Source organism: Schistocerca serialis, chromosome 1 (assembly GCF_023864345.2).
Source record: "Schistocerca serialis cubense isolate TAMUIC-IGC-003099 chromosome 1, iqSchSeri2.2, whole genome shotgun sequence".
Classification (NCBI taxonomy): domain Eukaryota; kingdom Metazoa; phylum Arthropoda; class Insecta; order Orthoptera; family Acrididae; genus Schistocerca; species Schistocerca serialis.
Window position 1 is genome coordinate 868,939,544 of NC_064638.1, and position 25,096 is coordinate 868,964,639.

At 43.2% G+C, this 25,096-nt stretch overlaps 1 protein-coding gene and 1 non-coding gene across 2 annotated transcripts in view; one reads left to right on the forward strand and one right to left on the reverse strand.

The window, feature by feature from the left end:
• Window positions 1-25,096, reverse strand: part of LOC126485920 (CD63 antigen-like) — a 436,694-nt gene that overhangs the window by 237,540 nt on the left and 174,058 nt on the right. The window lies entirely within an intron of this gene.
• On the forward strand, window positions 9,206-9,280 carry Trnas-cga (transfer RNA serine (anticodon CGA)). Its single transcript has one exon. It is a non-coding gene; the product is annotated as a tRNA-Ser (tRNA).

A 25,096-nucleotide genomic window follows, 5' to 3' on the forward strand; every position in this document is an offset into this window, starting at 1 on the left:
GTCATGATGAACTACAAAAACTCTCCGTAACAGTCGCTGAGACACGTGAGAGTAGAACACAACTGAAGAGGTACTTGGCGCGTAATTGTGGGGACAGCCTTCACCGCAGAGTCGCAGAGTACGCCTGTTATACCTCCAACACAGGAAGACAGGACTGTGTGGTATCACAGGTATTGGTTGACATCAGTTCGTGCTGGTTACTAATTTTCCCATTCGTGCGCAAGGTTCTCGCCGGAAACCTTATAACTTTCTCCGAACCTCTTGTGGCTACTACTAGAGGCTGCTTCAAGCCAATTCCGATCAATAGGTCACATGCGTTCAAAGGGATGAAATTGTTTAAGTGCGCCTGCAGTGATTCTATAGACTTTTTGGAGAAGTTTAAACAAACATTTCCGTCCATGTTCGCGCAGGTCAATAAGTTGGGAGGTATTGAAAATATTTGTTCGTCTCCAAGAGACTTCAGAGTGCAGTAACAGGAATCTGTAGTCAGTTTTCAAATCTGTATGGGTTAACACAAAAACTGCAATACCTAGAGAGATCCATTCGTGAAGCAGCCACACGAATATCGGATTCCATCATCCGTGAATGCTATCAAAACTGCTTGTTTGAGAGTAGTAAAGCAATCGGTGTCCTCAGAGTTGGAAGATGAAACGTTTCACGTTAATTCACAGGGTGGGACAGCAGTCTGCGAATCACGGATAAGACATCCAAACATTCAGCGGGGGACAGTTGAAAGTAACGACTGGTGTTAATGGCCGTTATTTGGTGTTATCAAGGAGGTTAGAGTATAGGGAGACCTCCTTATGCCAAAAAATGGAAGTGTACCTCCTCCATATTACTGAGTTTTGGTAGTGTGTTGGTAATGCAATGCCGATCTTTGATTTCATTTAAAACGGGAGTTAAACGCTCGGCTGTTTTTCCGGGATGCACACCATGCGAAAAGTGAGAACACGCGTAAAAAAAAGTGAAAAATAAAATAATGTAAAAAAAATAAAAATTCAACTTACTGGAGACGAGCCTTCTTCCACGAAAGCATAAAGTTTCAAAGTACATAGACAGAACTGACTGTCACTTCAAAGGATTAACGCTAACAGGGTAGGTTTAATACAGGCTTTAACGGAGAAACTGTCTTTTAAGGCTCCCCGGGATGGCGGACGGTCTTCAACTGACGTCTGTGCCTTATCTCTTTATGCAGTCGCACGTTTAGGACTGCAGACTGCCAATATGACGTATGGTGTAGTTGTGAGTGTGTTGTGTTCTGTAAGTTCAGCAAGATTACAATAAAATTAGTTACTTATTATTAATGAACATGAGGTTTTATTTCATCACTGCTTTCCCCGGCTAATGAACTTTATTTTGTTACAGAAATCTCCACCTGGGTATGTGTAGCAATGTTGTTTTTCAAGCAGTGTAAATGTCACTAAGCCAACCAACAAACAAGCTAAATGTATGATAAGTAATCTGAACTAAAAAGGATTAATGATTTCTAGTAATATGATTCCTCTTATTTAAAAGAGTCTTTGCTAATTGCAAATCATTTATCAAAATTAACACTACTGTTATCTCGAGGTGGTAATACTTTTCTTTAAGCAAAATGAACACTTTTGTCACACAATACCACACATACATAACACTAATGTATTGTCTGTCAAAGTATTTCATAAAAGTTGTTACGAAATTACCAGGCATCTTACATGAGCAGATAAGAATTTATATCACGTAAGATGCTGTTTGCATTCATAAACGTTAGATGTATTCAGAGTCTAGCTGGAATTTATTACCTCAGAGTGTGTACCCAGCCACTAGTACACAGTTATTATTGCAATTATAACCAACAACATTTAAGTCTGTATGGAAAATCAATTTAAAACAGTCACTGCGATATTTCACTAAGATGGCGGCTAACATAAGACAATCACGTATCGATTCAGCTTCAAGCTGTGTCTTACCCGTTATAAATAATATATATTAAATCTTTTCTCACCTTCAATATATGAATTAACATTTGAAAATATTTCTGAATCTTACAAGACACATTAATATTCACCATTTACCAATAGTGCTCTTGGCTGCGCTCTTTGGTAGCTTAGCAGAAAGCTTAACATTTATATAGGACGAGAATTACAGTGAAATAAAACTCTAAACAAAGAAGATTCATTTCAGTAACACATAAACTCTATGTTCAAACATCGGTTAGCAACATAACAATATTTAGTACAGTTTTTTACAGACACCTGTGTTACGAGACATCAATCACATCCTATGAGTACAGTAGTTCGAACAAGAAGAAGAAGAATTTTTCTAATTTTTCTACAAAATCGTAGATAACAAAAGATTAAGATTTTCATTATCTTTTTATATGGGTGTTGTCTGAGATACAATTTTTTACAAAATATTAAGTTATGTCATTGGCAATAATTATTTATTATTTTATTAACGATGAAGTCCTTTTTATTAGTATTTCCAGAATAGGATCAAAGTTCAGTCACATTCCACATACAGTGCTGTCATGAATATTATTTTGAGTAAAATATAGGTGTGGATATTACAACAGCCACTTACGAATGTGACACAAGGTAGGCTTAGGACGTATGGGAAACCAAACTAGTGCCCCCGTCAGCTGAGCAGTTTCCAGTGTAATCAACTGCAAACGATCGGCTGAACTTCAGGCATGGCGATCAACAATGAATGATCAAGTGAGCTGCAGTGTGCCGGTCTTTATTGGCACAAGTTCCAAATGCTGTGTCATGAATGTGTGATATGTCGCAGTTCACACAGGAGAAATGTGGTGTTCTGCTCTAAATAAACTCTCAATTACGTGCAAGATCTGGATAGTAACCTACCACACATTACAATATATTCGTAAGCCGTAATACCATCACGATACATGTTCGGACCATATCTTTTTAGAATGGTACGTGAATGAAACTCCTTATTTGCACATACTGCAATCGTGGTTAACACTCAGTTTGAGGACAAGGGATCCACTGATTACGTGTGGTTACAGGATATTTTACTGTTCAAATGCGTAAGTTCTTGATGAACAGTTTCGATGTCACTGGATTGGGTATTGTCCAAAACCATCTACAGCCCAGACCTTACCACGCCGAACAACTTATTATGAGAAATAATAAAATCCCACGTGGATAATTCTCAGTATAGGACTAGTGGAGAACTGTACCAAAGCGTTGGGGAAGCCTTTCAAAGCGTAACTACTAAGATGCTGCACTATATGTACAGGGGCTATTCATAAATTAACTTCCGATCGGCTATTAGAAATAAGAGAAAATGGTTGTAGCATCACTGTTCTTGCGAGGTTGGAAAACGAAACCTTGAAGATCACGTTGAGCAAGTTCTCTCTTTGTTGGGTTCATCAATGCGTAAGCAGCAAGAGACTGAATTAGCTAGTGTTATTCTGAAGCAGAACGAGTAAGTGCCGACGAAATCCAGCGTCAGTTGTGTCCTGTGTGTAAGGTTGGGCTCATGGCTGTAAGAGAGTGGTGCAGAAAATTCAAGACAGAGCTATGAGTACTTGTTCATCTCCCCTACTGTGAAACACATCTTTGCTGCGGAACAAGTGCCCATAGCACTTAAGGTAAGCATTTTAGAACCCATGATTATTAGACTTTTTTTTCTTATTTCGGTCCATGCTACGAGGGGCGTTCAACGAGTAATGCAACTGTTTCGTGTTGTTTTGGTGCTGAGAGGGTTCGTGAGTGCTGCATTCAGTTTTGCAGTGACTTTTGCAGCTGTCGTCCCCTTATTTTTCATCACAATCCTCTTCAATGACTGTGTGTACACGCCTCCGTGACCGATGTCGCTAAAGCACGCTTGTGTGATGGCGCTCGACCCGAGGGTAATCTGCTTCGAACCCTGGTGGCAGAAAAAATTTTCACTGCCAATATTTGGCCGGTGAGGGGAGCAGAGGTGGTGACGTGAAGTTCCTGATCAGCAGACTTTGTACCAACGTCCTGGTTTAAATACCAGACCTCTCCGCACTGTCTGGTGAATTGAGGGCATGTGATGGCGCTCCGTCCATCGGATGGGAACGTTAAACTTGGCAGACCCCTTGGTGCTGTTCACGAAGAGCGGGCTATGTGCTGGCACCGGGTTTCACCCTCTCTCCTCTCTTATCATCATCATCGCCATACAACACAAACATTCTACTTCTAATACTACTACTACTACTACTACTACTATACACACACACACACACACACACACACACACACACACACACACACACACACACACACGTACACACACCACACACATACGTACATGTTCCATTACAAATAGTGTGCAATGGAGCCTGTTGTAAATAAGCAAGCGAACAAAGAGGATGTTGTGATCACTCAATAAGCTCTTTAGTCCGCGTTGTGCCGTAGCGGATGATCTTTTCACGATATCCATGTATGGTGCCCGTTGAAATACCAAATACTTCGGCTACCTTGGTTACGAAAGCATCCACCATTTGTCAAATATCCTTTAAATGAGACCTTTTATATAATCTTTGACAATGTATATGTTTCATAAAAGTTTGAGCATGATCCTAGCTTCTATAAAAAAAAAAAATTCAAAAAATTTTGGCGATTTAATACGGGCCTTAGCTCCGGAGGAAGAAATATTGGGTTTAACGCCTAGTCGACATCGAAACCATTACACACGGAGCACAAGCTCGGATTGTGTAGGATGGGGAATGAAATCGACCATGCCCTTTAAAGGAATCACCCCTGCATTTTCCTGGAGCGTTTTAGGGAAATCACGGAAAACCTAAATCTGTATGGCCGGAAGCGGATCCTTCCGATTGGGAATCCAGTGTGCTAACCACTGCGCCACCTCGGTCTTAGCTCCGACATAATGGACTCCCAGATACACGACCACGCTTGTAATGTGTCGATGACACTGCGTAGGTGCCGTTTGTGGTGAAACACACCAGCGCAACCTGGAGGCTTGGCTAGCATCTATATTTATGTTCGTGCTTGCATTTCTCACGGCGTCCCATTTATCTGATGACCGCCTGCCCGGGGTATTGCAGGCCTGACACGAATGCCACGTCTGCCGGTCGAATGGGTTCCGTGGGGACCGCACGTACCGCCCCCCCCCTTTTTTTTGTCCGCTCGTACTATTCGGAGATTGTTTGGAAAGAAGTTTCCGGGTATTCGAGTTCCGAGTCGTGACGCAGATCACAAATTAGTGAATACATTTCGTGAACCGGGAAGTGTTCAAGACAAGCAGCGTTAAATACGACGTGTAGTGCTCACATGATGACATTGCATACCATCCGAAAAATTCCCCGAAGAAGTCTGTTAGACCTCTTTCGCAGCAAACACAAATATCGTGCACCTCTGTACAAAGAGGTGCTAAGTTGCTTGGGCTAAGGCCCTGTAAAGTATCAGCAGTACAAGAACTTCGACTTGATGACCCTGCGCAGAGGGTTAAGTTTGGTAAATGGGTTTTAAAACACGTGCGTGGCGCTGATATGGAGCCTTACCTCACCCACTTTATTTTCAGACAAGGCTTTGTTCCATTTACAGGGATATATTAATTCCCAAAACTGTCAACATTCGAGCTTTGTGAGGAACCCCTTTATGATGAAAAAATCCGGGTGTGGCGCGCAGTTAGTGGTGACAGAATAATAGGCCAAATTTTTTTTAATGACATAGTTACAAGTGAAAGATATGTTGTAATGGTTATTTGCGAAACCATTACACCCGCGAACCCAATTTTTCGATACCGTAGATTAATGAATATTTTTCTACGTAATGTCTCATATTTTTCACTCTATTCAAATTTGGTTTCATTTTTATAAGTAGGTACGTCGATATTTTGAGAAGTTGAAATCGATATAATGTCTAGTGTGAATATCTTTGTACTTATTATTATCTATGAGGCTGGCTTGTGATTTTTGGCGCGGAAGCGTACAGAGTAGTCAAGTTTTTGTGTTGAATATAACAGTCTTGACTTTGTGTTGGAAATGGAAAGATGAGTCTGAGTTGTGGACAGTGAAAAATGTTTTCTTCAAGTCGGCGTAGTTAACATCCGAGTGCCTTTCTCACCAACAGCTATAGTCGTGCTACCTAGACAACAATTTTAATTAAACAATTTTAATTACGACCCAAAGCCAGAGCGAGATCGTCGTTGGACTGCAAATACAAGATAAGCGATATTATTGTTAATTTTCTTCATTGACTGTAATCAATTGATGTAGCAATACCTGCCATATTAAAGACCTTTAAGTTGCGCAATAAAAAGATCATACTTTGAGTGCGCGACGTGATAAATTGTTATAATGTGCAAAACATTCTGCGACCGTCTATTTAATGAACGGAGTGAAAGAGGAGTTTCGCTGTTTTAGAACAGGATTCGGCAAGGGTTCATACGGCCAATGTTTCTTTGCACACAATTCACGATGTGTTCGTTGAAAGAGCCCGCTAGAAGTCCTGATTTAACTCCGTGTGAATTTTATTTGTGGGGTGCACTGAAGGACGAACTGTACACAACAAATCCTCACACGATAGAGGAACACAAGGATAATATCCGTGAATCAATTAATTCGGTATCTCAAAGAGAATTACATCTTGAGTAGATGTCAGAAATGCGTGGAAAATAATGGCAAGCAGTTCCAGCATCTCCCTGCATAATGTAAGCGAGTACAAATTTCTCTTTTGCTTATATTTTAAACGTAGTCATGTCGTACCGCAGCAGTAGACGAGCGACACGGCATCAGATCGCCAGGTAACGGATCGCTCGCTGCCCTCCTGTATTGTGTCGCACAGGCGGTCATCAGATAAATGGGACACCCTGTATTTGTGCAACGCCTGCACACGCTTAAGTATTCCTGCATACCTTACACTGCTTCGACCTAGGGGATCGGCGACTCCTCGAACACAGTGCCCAGGCGAGCAGTGATGTGCTGAGATGCGGCCTGTGACGTGCAGAGGGCGCGGCTGGCGGTTGTCGGTCTGTTTGCCCGGCGGGCTGGCTGCTGGCTATTTCTGGCGACCCAGCCGGGCCCCGCCAACTGAGTCAGCGCGCCGTGTGCGTGGCGTGACTTCGCCCGACGCGACACCTATCACACGGCCTCCCGGGAGTGCTTCGCTAATCGCGCGACTCGCCTTACTTCCCAGTAGCGGCCACCAGCTGCTGACGCTACTCACTTGTGTTGCAGGGGGCGTACATCCTAATCCAGACATCCACAGTAGCAGCACAAAGTATCGGCGCACCTACCTTTGTATGTACATTACAAAAAATAAATAAATAAATAAAGGTGATGCCAAAACACTGTAATGTTTATTTAAACGTACAGTAGTAAACACAAGGTTCTTCTAGTATAACAGTAGCAACTCTCAATACTCAATAACAGTTCACATCATCATAAAAATGATAACAATTAAAAAGTCAAGAATTATGAGATATTTCCAAAAGCCACATATCTGAATGAAGGTGCTCTATTGGCAACTACCAGTTTTACGTCAGTATAGACGCATCTTGAGACTTATCAGCCAAGAAAACAAATCACTGTGTGAAATTTTGAAATGGTATCATTACAGAAACGTAGTGTTGTCATTTGAGACAGAAAAGAGTACTCATAATCGTTAGATTTTCAGAATGTAGATGGACAATTATGGAGTCCGAGCTTTCGGGGAGTTATCCAGCTTGAGAGTCAAGCCACAAAGATGGGTCGTCATGATCCAACTGAGTAATCCAAAGATGCTTGTCAAAATGAACAAAGCGTGACTGCTGAATGAATCGGGCCTAGGGAAAAGAGGGAGAAAAACCAGTAATGAATGGGACACTGTTGTGAACGGGGATAAACTGCCAAAAAATTAACTAACGTCTAGGGAAAGTCCTGTAAGTACATGGGAAATATCACCCAGAAAATAATTGTCTACTGTTGTTGTTATTTGCGGTCTTCAGTCCACAGACTGGTTTGATGCAGCTCTCCATGCTACCCTAATACTCTACTATCGAATCAAAACGTCGAGAATGGGAGAAATCTGAAAAATAGCCCACTCGATTACACCCTGTAGAATAAACTGTAAGGTTCAAATGGCTCTGAGCACTATGGGACTTAACATCTTAGGTCATCAGTCCCCTAGAACTTAGAACTACTTAAACCTAACTGACCTAAGGACATCACACACATCCATGCCCGAGGCAGGATTCGAACCTACGACCGTAGCAGCCCCGCGGTTCCGGACTGCAGCGCTAGAACCGCACGGCAAACTGTAAGGTCCGGTAGACACCAGCTACATGAAAACCAGCGAAGTGAAACTTAAAATCCCGTGTAATGTCGTACCCCCGCCTTATTGATAACTAGCCATGGGGTGTAAGCAGTCCATGGAAGGCCACGTTGCCTAAGAGATTGTAGTGTAATTGTTTTCTCACAACTAAAATATTGGTTACAAAACGAAATCAGTTGCTGTAGACCTCAGAAAAGTATTGAAACCCCTAGACAAAAATGAATTAAAGTCACTTTACTTCAAGTAACTCAATTCTAGTTGCCCGTGTGCGTATCGTTGGCACTGCTCACTGCTTGTAGACATCTTGGGATGGAGTGAACCAAGTTGCGAGTAATATCTTGTGAGATCTTCGACCGTTCCTCTAATAGCACCGTTTTAAATACCCGCTTCTCTGAAGAACTACGTTTTCGAACTTTTGTGTCCAATTGTGCGTTAAGATCAGGGTTCTGTGGCGGTGTGAAAACCCTTCTTGGAGCATTATATAAAAACCACTCCCCAATTCTCCCGTGTGTATACGGTCGTTGTCCTGTTGAAAGTAAAAGACGCCATCAAGACCTAGTTTCTGAGCATTGTTGCGTAAATGGCCTCGCAACACAGCGACATATTTATGATGCTCTATGACACAAACAGTAAACGCCAAGTCACCAACACTAGAAGCTGCCGTGCAGCCTCGAACAATTACGCTTCCGCCCCCATGTCTAACTGTAGGTAGGACATGTTGTGATTTGAGCTCTGTGTTTGGTTTGAGCTACACTTTTCGCTTTGTGTGAGATCCAAACAAGTTAAACTTACCAGAATTCTGGAAACATCCCTCAGGCTGTGGCTAAGCCATGTCTCCGCAATATCCTTTCTTTCAGGCGTGCTAGTTCTGCAGGTTCACAGGAGAGCTTCTGTAAAGTTTGGAAGGTAGGAGACGAGATACTGGCAGAAGTAAAGCTGTGAGGACGCGTCGTGAGTCGTGCTTGGGTAGCTCAGTTGGTAGAGCAGTTGCCCGCGAAAGGCAAAGGTCCCGAGTTCGAGTCTCGGTCCGGCACACAGTTTTAATCTGGCAGGAAGTTTCAAGTTAAACTTAGATTCGTCAGAAAACAACACAGTGTTCCAAAATTCAATCGAGTCATTCACATAAGCTTCTTCGGTTAACTTTCGAAACATATGGCGTCTCCCTGGGGGATCAGCCATGAATAACAGCTGCGTTGAAATCATTCCTAGTAGTTTGAGCGCTGAGCTGTTTGTAGGATATTGACTAGATGTTCGATACAAACGATCTTGCGCTTTTAAAGGGCTCTTTTTGTGCAAGACGAACTCTCATTCAACGCTCCCTACATATAAGAACTTTTGGACGTCAGAATCAGCGTTTATAGTGTGTTGTACCAGTTTCTCGCAACTTCTTGAGAATTTCACGCACTTTTGTATAATTAACAGAAAGTTCTTTACCAATCTAAAGGTAGTTTTTACCCAGGAAATGCAATAAAACCGCCTTATTGCGGAACAACACGAACTCATCGTGACAAATGAATGCCCTTTACACTGGGCGTCAGCCAAGCGACTGAACTGTTTGACAACACCGGTTACACAAATCCGGTATGCGCGGCGCTGTCTGTCGAGCACAGTAACAAACATCGTGCCGCGTGCCAATACTTTTTTGAGCAGCAGAAAACCTTCATTTTGTTGATTAGATGTGTTGCTGTTGTGTTGGAAAAATATTTTAATATACAAATTATTTCCTTTCTTGAGTCAGATTTAATGGTATACATACAATGTTCCTAGTGTTTACACATTTGGTATTAGATGCGAAAATGTGTATGTGCCAATAGTTTTCGGTGCCACTAGTATCCGGGGCTTGCCTTCCGACTTACCTGCTAGCTATCCGCCTTCTGTTCCCTCTATTCATGAAATCGGTTCTTCGCATGCTGGAGACATCATCAGAGGCTATAACGAGAACCAGGAAAAAGAACCATTTAAAGGGAATTTAAGTGCTTCCATTCATGGTTTGCTGCTGAGACAACAGCCGATATGTATATCAAAAGTGTCAAGAACACCGTCAGCTGTAATTTCATCTCCAATTTATTGGCTACCGGTTTCATCAGACCCTCTATTCCAGATGGCGATGTATTGTAACACTGAAACCGGCAGCCGATAAATTGGAGATGAAATTACAGCTGACGGTGTCCTCGACATTTTTAACATTTAAAGAAAACACTTTCCTACAGTGAGTAAAATCGGTCACAGACCGCTTCGGCAGAGGACTCAGAAGGTACGGTATTGATACATTGTTTAAACCGACTAGAAAGATAAGCGAATATTTGAACACTGCAAAGGATCTACTCCCACCGCGTGCCGCAGCCGGAGTACATAAAAATACCTCGTACATGCGATTAAGAGTTCTCAGGAACTACAAAAGGAAGGTTTGTTGTTGTTGTGGTCTACAGTCCAGAGACTGGTTTGATGCAGCTCTCCATGCTACTCTATCCTGTGCAAGCTTCTTCATCTGTCAGTACCTACTGCAACCTCATCCTTCTGAATCTGTTTGTGTATTCATCTCTTTGTCTCCCTCTAGGGTTTTTACCCCCCACGCTGCCCTCCAATACTAAATTGGTGATCCCTTGATGCCTCAGAGTGTGTCCTGCAAAGCGATCCCTTCTTCTAGTCACGTTGTGCCACAAATTTCTCTTCTCCGAAATTCTATTCAATGCTTCCTCATTAGTTATGTGATCTACCCATCAAATCTTCAGCATTCTTCTGTAGCACCGCATATCGAAAGCTTCTATTCTCTTCTTGTCTAAAGTATTTATCGTCCACGATCACTTCCATACGTGGCTACACTCCATACAAATACTTTCAGAAACGACATCCTGACACTTAAATCCATACTCGATGTTAACAAATTTCTCTTCTTCAGAAACGCTTTCCTTGCCGTTTACATTTTATATCCTCTCTACTTCGACCATCATGAGTTATTTTGTTCCCCAAATAGCAAAACTCCTTTACTACTTTAAGCGGCTCATTTCCTGATCTAATTCCCTCAGCATCACCGGATTTAATTCGACTACATTCCATTATCCTCGTTTTGCTTTTGTTGATGTTCATCTTATATCCTCCTTTCAAGACACTGTCCATTCCGTTCAGCTCCTCTTCCAGGTCCTTTGCTGTGTCTGAGAGAATTACAGTATCATCGGCGAACCTCAAAGTTTTTATTTCTTCTCCGTAGTTTTTAATTCCTACTCGGAATTTTTCTTTTGTTTCCTTTACTGCTTGCTCAATATACAGACTGAATAACATCGGGGATAGGCTACAATCCTGCTTCACTCCCTTCCCAACCACTGCTTCCCTTTCATGCCCCTCGACTCTTAAAACTGCCATCTGGTTTCTGTACAAATTGTAAATAGCCTTTCGCTCCCTGTATTGAACCCCTGCCACCTTCAGAATTTGAAAGAGAGTATTCCAGTCAACATTGTCAGAAGCTTTCTCTAAGTCTACAAATGCTAGAAACGTAGGTTAGCCTTTCCTTAATATATTTTCTAAGATAACTCGTAGGGTAAGTATTGTCTCACGTGTTCCAACGTTTCTACGGAATCCAAACTGACTTTACGCACGACTTAGGGAACCCAGGAGAAATTGTCATCTGGGCAACACGGATTAATCGGCAGTACCAGAACATGCACTAGCACCAGGGAACCACCAAGTTCTCTTCTCTGATGACATCGTTTTATCTAGCTCACATCACTACTGTGCTACAATTGGGCAGAGAAATAATTATGTCTTGGACCACTGTCTAACGCCCGTAAAACATTACCAAAAACGCAAATACCGGCCATGAAAATCTGCATTATATGAATAAAATCTCTGTAATATATAGTTGCAGTGTTGTACTGACCACCTGTCAAGCCGGACGCTAGATACTGTCAACGAGAGCAAACTGTCGATGATTGCTTACCCAAAATAATCGCAAAGCTCCTGCATCTATATAGATCTACTGAATGTAGCGTGGTTGTAACATAGAGAGCTAACGGAATACGCGTGGTTCCCGAAATCAAGATATTAGGGAAATGAAACTTTCTGAGAGGCTGAGGAGAGCATTAAACAGACGAAAGGAAGACAGGAAGATTAGAAATTAGCAGCAGTAGTTTCATTCATACGGGCATCACTTTTACAAATATTCTGGTCTTGTTACGACGCTACTGTTTAAGAACGAAAAAACGTAATTAATAAATACATACTTTCAGGTGCTGACAAGGACTACGTGGAAAAGTAGGGGGCAGTTACTCGTGATTGCCCTTACAGTGGCAAACATCACGGCATTTGCCTGAAGGAGTACAAGAAAATCATAGAAAACCTGAATCACCGGCCGGATGAGGATTAGAGCCTCCATGACGTTGAACGGAAGGCCAGTCTATTAAAAAACTGTACAAGCTCGTTCGTTTTACCCGTAATGTACAATACTGTGCTCTTTAGAAGTTCTTAGAAGGTAGTTATTCCATAATACGAAAACCAAATGCTATAATATTCATTCATTTCTTAACACTAACTGCAATCGAGTTTGGCGTGCCTCGAAAACCAAACGTTGGCGTGAACGTTTCGCGGAGTTAGGATTCGATACTAAATCGCAGGTCCTATTTTCTCGGTACTATTTCTGGGGTAGGTTAGGGAGACGCATGTGTCCGAAGTGGTGGCCAATAGAAAGACTTGCACCAGGCCACAGAGCCACACTAATCACTAATCATCAGTTAACCTCCATCAGCAACGTGGTATCTAAACACATTCAACTGGACAGTGACAGGAAATGGAGCCATCCTGGGGTGAGCTTTAAATAATTTAGGAAAACCGCGGAAACTGCATAAACAAAACCTTAAGCAATTCAGTTGAGTGCAAAGCTTTAGCGTTGCAAGGTGGGCAAGCCCTGTAATAGGCTGAGAAATCTAGAACGTGTTCTGACTTCGAATACAATAAATTTCTTAGGGACCGAAAAGCTTGTGTCCACGAATCGGCACGGTTTTAGAAAGTTTCGCTTGTGCGAAACTGAGCTTGCCATTTTCTCACGTGATATAGTCCGAACTATGAACGACAGGCAGATTCCATATTCCTAGATTTTCGAAAAGCATTTGACACGATGCCCCACTGCAGACTGCCGGCCGCTGTGGCCGAGCGGTTCTAGGCTGCAGACTGCCGGCCGCTGTGGCCGAGCGGTTCTAGGCGCTTCAGTTCGGAACCGCGCTGCTGCTACGATCGCAGGTTCGAATCCTGCCTCAGGCATGGATGTGTGTGATGTCCTTAGGTTAGTTTGGTTTAAGTAGTTCTAAGTCTAGCGGACTGATGACCTCAGAAGTTAAGTCCCATAGTGCTTAGAGGCATTTGAACCCACTGCAGACTGTTAACGAAGGTACGAGCGTATGGAATAGGTTCCCAGATATGTGAGTGACTCGAAGACTTCTTAAGTTATAGAACCAAGTATGTTGACTCGACGGCGAGTATTCATCATAAACAAAGGTATCGTCAAGAGTGAACCACGGAAGTGTGATAGTACCGCTATTATTTTCTATATACATAAATGATCTGACGGAGAGGGTGGGGAGCAATCCGCGGTTGTTTTGCTGATTATGCTGTGATGTACGGGAAGGTGTCGAAAATGATTGACTGCAGGATGATACAAGGTGACTTAGACAAAATATCTAGTTGGTGTGAGGGATAGCAGATAAACGTAAAAAAAAGGTATGTTAATGCCGATCAGCAGGAAAAACAAACACTTAATGTTCGAGTACGGCATTAGTTATACCCTGCTTGATACAATCATTTCGTTTAAATATCTGGGCGTAACGTTGCAAAGGTATATAAAATTGAACGAACATGTGAGAATTGTGGTAGGGAAGGTGACTGATCGACTTCAGTTCACCGACAGAATTTTAGGAAAGAGAGGTTCACCTGTAAAGGAGACCGCTTATGGGACGCTGACGCGACCTATTCTTGAGTATTGCTCGGATTAAAGGAAGAAATCGAAGCAGTTCAGCCGGCCGTGGTGGCCGAGCGGTTCTAGGCGCTAGAGTGTGGAACCGCGCGACTGCAACGGTCGCAGGTTCGAATCCTGCCTCGGGCATGGATGTGTGTGATGTCCTTAGGTTAGTTAGGTTTAAGTTGTTCTAAGTTCTAGGGGCCTGATGACCACAGAAGTCCCATAGTGCTCAGAGCCATTTTTGAAGCAGTTCAGAGGCGGGCTGCTGGATTTGCTACGGTAGGTTCCCATAACACGCAGGTGTTGCGGATGTGCTCAAATGGGATTCCGTAGAGGGAAAGCGACATTCTTGTCGAGGAACACTATTGAGAAAATTTGGAGAATAGGCATTTGAAACTGATTGGAGGACGATCCTTCTGTCGCCAATATAAATTTCGGAGATAAGAAACTAGATATTAGGACTCATACGGAGGCATATTGATGTTTTTCCCTCGCTCTGTCTCCGAGTGGTGCTACAGCGTACCTCCCATCACGCACAGTAAGTTGGGTTGCGGAATATGTATATGGATGTGGATGTAGAAGTAGCAACCAACGTAGATATGTGATGTCGCCAAGGGGTCTACACGTACTCTGATCCGCACAAATGACATATGTCTGCGTCTTTTCCAAGCCCTGAAGCACCATAAAGTATTACGTGATGTTAATCGTGGTTTTCAGTGGCCCCCGTGGGCACAACTAAAGATGTCTGCCAAAGTCTATGCGTCCATTTTGAGTGAGATGATCCATTCAGTGGCGATAATATCTAAGGTCTCTTCTCCAGTACCTGTCAAGAAAATGGAAAAGTCCCTTTCCCAGGAATGATAAAGGTCCCCATTCACTACCACACAGGATTTGTTCACATTTATCCCCTGCACGATTCAGGCTGGATGGCAAAGGAGACCTGTAACTGCATTACATGGCTTCCACTCCCTTGTGTCTTTCCCCTGTACCTTTCTACTTTTTATTAAGCAAAGGTATCGTCACTAAGCAGCTGCAGGTTTTCCCACACTTCACAACTTTACATGGCAGTGGTACGATCTTCAGTAAGTATGGCATTAGCTCAGAAACATACTTTTGTGCACTCTGCTGGTGCCTGGAGTTGTGTGCAATGGCGCCGGTATGGGTACTGTTTGAAATGCTGTATTCAAATCACACCAGAAACCTTGAAATATCTTTACTGCTGTCAAATATTGGAATTAGCCATGTAGGTTGCCAAAGAGTAGGCAGTGACGAACTCATGTGAGGTTCTGCGACTGGTAGCTATAGTCCGTGGCGCATCTGTTTCTCGTATCTCTACGGAAGTTCCGCCTGAGGCTTACCCAGAAAAAGGCGCCTACACGACATGCGCGTTTAGATCTTATGGAACTTATGTGTCTTACGACGGAACAGACACTCTACAATAACGAAGCTACAGCCCCTCGCTCACTTGGAGGTGCTGAAAGAGGCAATTCGGAACATTCTGTAGCACTTCACCGCAACATCGATCACGCCCGTGGGACAGTTATGCAACTACAACATATTGGTATCACGGAACATCGAGCCTGGCGTAGACATGAGTTTCCTAGGACACTGGTTAATGAAAATTCAATTTTAGCACAACAATACTGATGATAAGATTACGGACGATAAACTGACCGTCGTACCCTTCACCTAAGTGAAATAAACAAAGAGCCTAAAGTTTCCTAACATGCTACAACGAAGTATAGGCCACTAGACCATGATGAGGTTGGACACACATAAAAAAAGATACACACACACACACACACACATTTCGTTTCTGTCACCACTACCTCTGACACAAACCGAGGCTTACTCGCGTGTGTTACTTAGCGTTTCAGTTGTACTTTGGATTATCCTGCGGGATATCCAACATTTATCGACGGATATTATGATAGTTACTGGACGTTTTTTGTGGAACTTACACTGTCTTCAGTCTCAAGTGTCTTACTTTAGACCAGCGCTCGAAATCCCAGGTGAACTCTGAACTCTATGTTGCCGTAATAATGTGTAAATGTCCGGTAGAAAATGTGACATCACAAATGCATTCCCCAAACACTAATATAATGCTCTGTTTGGCGAATGTGGTGCCTTTTCCAGATGAAAGGACTTAAGAACAATGTGCATAGATCAGTTGCGGTTTAGACTAGGCAGTGATTCTTGTAGTCTGTACATTTGGTGGTGCCAGTTCCCTGTTTCAGGCGTGTAGCGGCACAGGCAATAAGCAAAGCAGATACCAAGCTAATGTCGGGTGCTGTGATCGCTCTCATAACGATGTGAACAACCAGCTCACAATATCAGCAAGCTTTGGCTCGCGAGTCGATGAGATTTTCTACCCGTAGCCAATAGCAATTATTCAGTCAAGGCAGCTATGAAAACGAACCAGTCTCGATTCGCATCACCTGGGGCTGTTATTCAGTTGTCAAAGCCAATACAACGTAAGAGAGTTTATGACGGGTAAAATCGGGGATGACGTCTGGGTAGATGCTGGCGGCTAGCTGGCTGGCATGACATTGGCTGTGCGAGCTGCTCGAATGATTTCGCTGAAATACTTCTTCGTGATGAGGGTGGCCGAAGTAGAGAGGATACAAAATGTAGTCTGGCGATGCCAAGGTAAGCTTTTCTGAAGCAGAGAAATTTCTTAACATCGAGTATAGATTTAAGTGTCAGTATGTATTTTCTGAAAGCATTTGTGTAATGGTAAGACAGAGATTTAGAAACCAGGATTTAAATTGTAGGGCATTTCCAGGGGCAGATGTGGACTCCGACCATAATTTATTGTTTATGAACTGTTTATTGTTTATGAACTGTTTATTGTTTATGAACTGAACAGAAAAGAAGAATAACCTTCATAGGTCACATTTTACGGCATAACAATTTCATTAAGAGAATATTAGAAGGAATCATTGAAGGAAGAACTCGCCGAGGACGACCTAGATTAAGCTACATTCAACAAGTAATAAATGACATCGGGTGCCAGACCTATGCAGATATGAAGAAGAAAGTTGACAAAAGAACGGAATGGCGTGCTGCTGCCAACCAACCTGTGGGTTGATAACCGAAGAAGAAGAAGATGAACTGTAGATTAAAACTGAAGAAACTATAGAAAGGTAGGAATTTATGGAGATGGGAACTGGATAATGTGAAAGAATTAGAGCTTGTAGAGAGTTTCAGAGGGAGCATTAGGGAACGATTAAGAACAGGGGAAAGAAATACAGCAGAAGAAGAATAGGTAGCTTTGAGAGATAAAATAGTGATGGCGGCAGAGGATCAAGTAAGTAAAAAGACGAGGGCTAGTAGAAATCCTTGAATAACACAAGAGATATTGAATTTAATTGATGAAAGGAGAAAATATAAAAATGCAGTAAATGAAGCAGGCGGAAAGGAGATCGACAGGAAGTGCAAAACAGCTAAGCGGGAATGGCTAGAGGACAAATGTAAGGATGTAGAAGCATATATCACTACGGGTAAGATAGATGCCGCCTACAGAAAAATTAAAGAGACCTTTGCAGAAAATAGAACCACCTGTATGAATATCAAGAGCTCAGATGATAAACCAGTCCTAAGCAAAGAAGGGAAAGCCGAAAGGTGGAGAGAGTTTATATAGGGTCTATACAAGGACGATGTACTGAAAGTTCTAAGCAGAAACAAGGCCCCGGGAGTAGACAACAATCCGTTAGAACTACTGATAGATAGAACTCTTCCATCTGCTGAGCAAGATATATCAAACAAGCGAAATATCCCCAGACTTCAAGAAGAATATAATAATTCCGACTCCAAAGAAAGCAGTTGCTGACAGGTGTGAAAATTACCGAGCTATCAGTTTAATGAGTCACGGTTGCAAAATATTAACACGAATTCTTTACAGACGAATGGAAAAACTGGTAGAAGCCGATCTCGGGGAAGATCAGTTTGGATTCCATAGGAATGTAGAAACACGCGAGGCAATACTGATTCCACGACTTACCTTAGAAGCTAGGATAAGGACAGGCAAACCTAGGTTTATGGTGCTTGTAGACTTAGAGAAGGTTTTTGACAATGTTGACTCGAATACTCTCTATCAAATTCTAAAGGTGGCAGGTGTAAAATACAGTGAGCGAAAGGCTATTTACAATTTGTACAGAAAACGAGAAAGCAGTTATAAGGGTCGAGGGGCAACAAAGGGAATCAATGGTTGAGAAGGGAGTGAGACTGGCTTGTAGCCTATCCGCGATGTTATTCAATCTGTCAGAGAAAGCAAAGGACTTGGAAGAATAGTTGAACGGAATCGGCAGTGTCTTAAAAGGTGGGTATAAGATGAACATCAGCAAAAGCAAAACGAATATAATGGAATGTATTCGGTTTAAATGAGGTGATGCTGAATGGCTATAAGCACTATGGGACTTAACATCTGAGGTCATCAGTCCCCTAGACTTAAAACTACTTAAACCTAACTAACCTAGGGTCATCACACACATCCATGCCCGATGCAGGATTAGAACCTACGACCATAGCAGCAGCGCGGTTCCGAACTGTAGCGCCTAGAACCGCTCGACCACAGCGGCCGGCTGGTGATGCTGACGGAATTAGATTAGGAAATGAGAAACTTAAAATAGTAGATGAGTTTTGCTATTTGGGCAGCAAAATAACAGCATGGGCGAAGTAGAGAGGATATAAAATGTAGACTGGCAATGATAACGAAAGCGTTTCTGAAGAAGATAATTTTGTTAACATCGAGTATTGATTTAAGTGCCAGGAAGTCGTTTCTGAAAGTATTTTTATGAAGTGTAGCCATGTATGGATGTGAAATATGGACGATAAATACTTTAGACAAGAAGAGAATAGAAGTTTTCGAAATGTGGTGCTACAGAAGAATGCCGAAGATTAGATTTGTAGATCTCGTAACCGGTGAGGAGGTATTGAATAGAATTGGAGAGAAGAGGAGTTTGTGGCACAACTTGAGTAGAATAAGGGGTCGGTTGGTAGGACACATTCTGAGGCATCAAGGGATCAACAGTTTAGTACTGGAAGGGCGCGGGGGGGGGGGGGGGGGGGGGGGAAGGGAATAAAAATCGTAAAGGGAGACAAAGAGATGAATACAATCAGCAGATTAAGAACGATGTAGGTTGCAGTATTTACTCGGAATGAAGAGGTTTGCAAAGGATAGAGTAGCATGGAGAGCTGCATCAAACCAGTCTTTTGACTGAAGACCACAACAACAACAACTTCTTCATGAGGACTCGCATCTACATCTACATACATACTCCGCAATCCACCATACAGTGCGTGGCGAAGGGTACCTCGTACCACAACTTACACCTTCTCTCCCTGTTCCACTCCCAAACAGAACGAGGGAAAAATGACTGCCTATATACCTCTGTACGAGCGCTAATTTCTCTTATCTTATCTTTGTGGTCTTTCCGCGAAATGTAAGTTGGCAGCAGTAAATTTGTACTGCAGTCAGCCTCAAATGCTGGTTGTCTAAATTTCCTCAGTAGTGATTCACGAAAAGAACGCCTCCTTTGCTCTAGAGACTCCCACCCGAGTTCCTGAAGCATTTCCATAACACTCGCGTGATGATCAAACCTACCAGTAACAAATCTAGCAGCCCGCCTCTGAGTTGCTTCTATGTCCTCCCTCAACTCGACCTGATAGGGATCCCAAACGCTCGAGCAGTACTCAAGAATAGGTCGTATTAGTGTTTTATAAGCGGTTTCGTTTACAGATGAACCACATCTTCCCAAAATTCTACCAATGAAACGAAGACGACTATCCGCCTTCCCCACAAGTGGCATTACATGCTTGTCCCACTTCATATCGCTCTGCAATGTTACGCCCAAATATTTAATCGACGTGACTGTGTCAAGCGCCACACCACTAATGGAGTATTCAAACATTACAGGATTCTTTTTCCTATTCATCTGCATTAATTTACATTTATCTATATTTAGAGTTAGCTGCCATTCTTTACACCAATCACAAATCCCGTACACCACTGCATCATCAGCAAACAGCCGCACATTGCTATCCACCCCACCCAAAAGATCATTTATGTAGACAGAAAACAACAGCGGACTTACCAGACTTCCCTGGGGCACTCCAAATGATACCCTCACCTCCGATGAACAGTCACCATCGAGGACAACGTACTGCGTCTTCGAGCCACTCACAAACTTGGGAACCAATCCCATATGCTCGTACCTTAGTTAGGAGTCTGCAGTGGGGCACCGAGTCAAACGCTCTCCGGAAGTCAAGGAATATGGCATCCGTCTGATACCCTTCATCCATGGTTCGCAAGACATCATGTGAAAAAAGGGCTAGTTGCGGGTTCGCAGGAGCGATGCTTTCTAAAGCATGCATGGACAGCAACTTCTCTGTCTCAAGGAAATTCATTATGTTCGAACTGAGAATATGTTCAAGAATCCTGCAACAAACCGATGTTAAGGATATCGCAGCCTACAGATGCATCATATTTTGCCTCTGATTAACTTGGGAAGTTTTATCCAACACTTGGTGAGAGGCTGTCGTTTGCTGCTATTTATGTTGTGTTACAGTTTTCCACAGTATGAATAATTCATGACCTGTCAAGTCCCCATTCATTATTACTACAGTGATGAGCGAGGAATGCAATTACCAGATGTTACGTGGGTTGAATTTACCAGGATTAAAGATAGTTTTTTCCAATGCAGAGTTCTTCATTCCACGTTGGGTGCCCGTTGGTGACATATGCATTTTTCCTAGTCTCGTGTTGATGTTGTTTGAGGTACTGTGTGAGGTGATGTGAATGCATTTCTTTAGCGACGGGCCACAGATGTGAAGGTAGCGGTGGATGATACTCGTGTCCGTGCAATGTAAAGCAGGTCTCAGTTAGCCGGTTACTGCAGGTTGCGAAAGGGCACTGTAGGTATTAGTAGTAACCATACTCCACTAGAACCCAGTACAGGTAGCATCATTTTCTTAGCGTTTAAAGTGCTGCATAAGTTTAATAATGGTGCTGTGACGGTTGTGGTTTACATGGACGACATCCTACATTGGCGAGTGTGTCAGTTTCGTAGTATACCGCATGGTTGCATTTCACTGTGCCAGTCACTTTTTTGTTTCCCCATACACATTACAATGGTTCACACCATCCACTTCAGGTGGAGAATTGTGTTGTCACATTCCCGGTGTTAGTGAAGAAGCGCAGATGGCTTTCCACAGCAGCAGACCAAGTGCGATACAGGTTTCGTTTCGTCTGTTGAACGATAATAGAATTGAAAAGATGCTGCGTACTGCTGCTGGTTGCATGAGTTCTTCACTACACATTCTGTTAAGACTGTCACGAAGTAAGTACGCAGTACTGTTCATCACAGATTTCTGCGCAATGAAGTAAAAGCACTGCTGGGTAACTTCACTCTTGCAGAAAGACGAAGACAGAGGGTTACGCACGACGGGGCACTCTGACAGTTTCATGGGTGGTGGGTTGGTCTGGAGGTGCAGTAGCGTGGCCTCCCCGTTCACTATACCCGAATCCAATAGATGTCTGCCGATTAGACCATATAAAGCCCAAGCCATCGACAAGGTGTAGGAGCGAGTGACCAATGCATTTGACGCAACCCAAATGGAGTCGGGTGTATGTGAAAGAGTGCGTGATTCACTGCGAATAAGGGCTGAGGGATGTGCCAGAGTGTGTGAAAACCTCATACAGCACTGCTTCCACGTAACAGACAGATGGGAATGAAAAAGAGAGATTGGCTCATGTCTAAACAGATATTGCTTTCCGGACTTAAAATTATAGGAACTTTTCTTTTAGTTTTGGCCATTACTACTTCCGGTAGGAATATGTGACATTTTTAGTAGTATTTTGTGTGACTAGGGCTCACATTAATCACCTTGCGTCTTGCTCGTCTCGTGATTCAGATGAGAAATCTATCCAAGTATGATGCACTTATGTTATTCACAGTGTAAGCCATGGGTTACTGTACCTGTTTTCTCTAAATTAAGTGTAGGACATTGACAACCCTGGGCTAATACGGACACATTTGCAAAGGACAGATTCCCCAACTGTGTCGCCTCTGGGGTCAGGCCAAGGCTTTTGAGATAGTGTCTTGTCGTTCTAGCGTTATCTGCCTGCTGCGGCTGAGCCTAGCTAGCAACTCAGCTCGTATCCTAGGCGCAAACACTCCGGTGTCCGCCGCCGGTTTGGATGAATGATTAGCGCTTACACGGCTGCTCGGATAACTGGGAAGCCTCCGATGCCCTGGCGCCTCATACTTCGAGCAATGTGTATGGCTGTGGAGTCTCATGCTTACACGTTGCGGAGTCGTGTATGCTTTCGTTCGTTCTCATCTTGGATCTTAAGGGGAGGAGGCGTTTCCGATGGTCACAGAGCCCGCGTTGCCTGCAACTGAAGAAACTAAAGAGAATTGTGGACATATACAACTAGTTGCTTACTTTATATCGCTGTACATGATATGATGAGTACTAGTTTCGCCTTAGTGACGAATCTTTGTCGTTAACATCTGAGACATCCGTCAGTTTGGAGTGCCTTTCGCCATCGAGATGCTAAACCATCTTAAAACATTTGCTTTTTGATTTTCTTTCACATCAAATAATATAATTTTCAGATCATGTATGGTATTTATTTGTGATAAAATTAAATTAGAACTTGAAAAGGCAACATTATACTTTAAGTTCAATGGTTCAAATGGCTCTGAGCACTATGGGACTTAACATCTGAGGTCATCAGTCCCCTAGAACTTAGAACTACTTAAACCTAACTAACCTAAGGACATCACACACATCCATGCCCGAGGCAGGATTCGAACCTGCGACCGTAGCGGCCGCGCGGTTCCAAAGTGAAGCGCCTAGAACCGCATGGCCACACCGGCCGCAATACTTTAAGTATAAAGTGACGATCACGATCAGTTTATCTCATTAAAACATAGGCATTTTCAACGTTTTATAAGATGCCACATAGAACACACAAAAGACTATTAAAGACAGCGACACATGCCGCTGAAGTATATGTACTCGTATCATAAACAGGCATAATTGTTTCCGTGGAATTATCTAGCGAGGTCGTGCTAGTTTTTGATTACCACAGTGGGTTGGGTGTTTAGCTTATTGCTTTGTTTGGTATCCAGGGACTGCACTTAGAATTCGATTTACAGCATCTTTGCCCTATTAGAGGCTGCACTCCATGTCTGATGACCTAGCAGCCGATGTGACGTGAAAGACTTTGTTCCTTATGATTACAAACGGTGAACCCGAACAATTTGCGTGCATAGATCCTGAGAAATCAGTACCCAGAACAACCACATCTGTCCGTAATAACGGCCTTGATACGCCTGGGTATTGAGTCAAACAGAGCTTGGATGGCGTGTACAGGTACAGCTGCCCATGCAGATTCACCACGATATCACAGCTCATCAAGAGCGATGACTGGCGAATAGTGACGAGACAGTTGCTTGGCCATCATTAAAAAAAGAAAAAAAAAGAAAAAATTTCAAATGTGTGTGAAATCTAATGGGACTTAGCTGCTAAGGTCATCAGTCCCTAAGGTTACACACTACTTAACCTAAATTATCCTAAGGACAAACACACACACCCATGCCCGAGGGAGGACTCGAACCTCCACCGGGATCAGCGGCACAGTCCATGATCGGCCACCATTCACTAGACGTTTTCAATTGGTGAGAGATGTGGAGAATGTGCTGGCCAGGGCAGAAGTCGAACATTTTATGTACATAAAGGCCTGTACAGGACCTGTCACATGCGGTCGTGCTCTATCCTACTGAAATGTAGGGTTTCGCAGAGATCAAATGAACGGTAGAGCCACGGGTCATAACACATCTGAAATGTAAAGTCCACTATTCAAAGTGCCGTCAATGCGAACCAGAGGTGACCGAGACGTGTAACCAATGGCACCCCATACCACCACGCTGGGTGATACGCCAGTATCGCGATGAAGAATACAGGCTTCCAATGTGCGTTCACCGCGATGTTGCCAAACGTGGATGCGACCATCATGATGCTGTAAACAGAACCTGGATTCATCCGAAAAAATGACGTTTTGCCATTCGTGCACCCAGGTTCGTCGTTGAGTACATCATCACTGGCGCTCCTGTCTGTGATGCAGCGTCAAGGGTAACCGCAGCCATGGTCTCCAAGCTGATAGTCCATGCTGCTGCAAACGTTGTCGGACTGTTCGTGCAGATGATTGTTGTCCTGCAAACGTCCCCATCTGTTGACTCAGGGATCGAGACGTGGCTGCACGATCCGTTACAGCCATGCGGATAAAATGCCTGTCATCTCGACTGCTAAAGTGCGCGTCATTTATGACGGCGGCCGAGTTTAGGTTCGTTCTGCGCATCTGGCGTCACAAAACACAGTCAGCTAATGAACAGAGAACGATGTTGCCATAACTCGACTGCAATGCAGAGCAAGGACGAGTGTCTTCAGTTTTAGAAACGATCAGTAACAAATAAAGTAATTGAACAAAAGCAATGTCTTGATAGCACACTTTCTTTTATGGAAAGTTTGGAAAAAGCATTCTTTATACCAATTGCTTCATATTATATTAATTAATTAAACCAAACAAGCAATAAACCTCCTAATTCGCCGGCCGGAGTGGCCGTGCGGTTCTAGGCGCTCCAGTCTGGAACCGAGCGACCGCTACGGTCGCAGGTTCGAATCCTGCCTCGGGCATGGATGTGTGTGATGTCCTTAGGTTAGTTAGGTTTAATTAGTTCTAAATTCTAGGCGACTGATGACCTCAGAAGTTAAGTCGCATAGTGCTCAGAGCCATTTGAACCATTTGAAGCTCCTAATTCAGGCGATAGCAAGGAAAGGTGTTTGTATCATTCTCACTAACCGCTTTTTCGCAATAAAGAACAGCGGTAATTGTTAT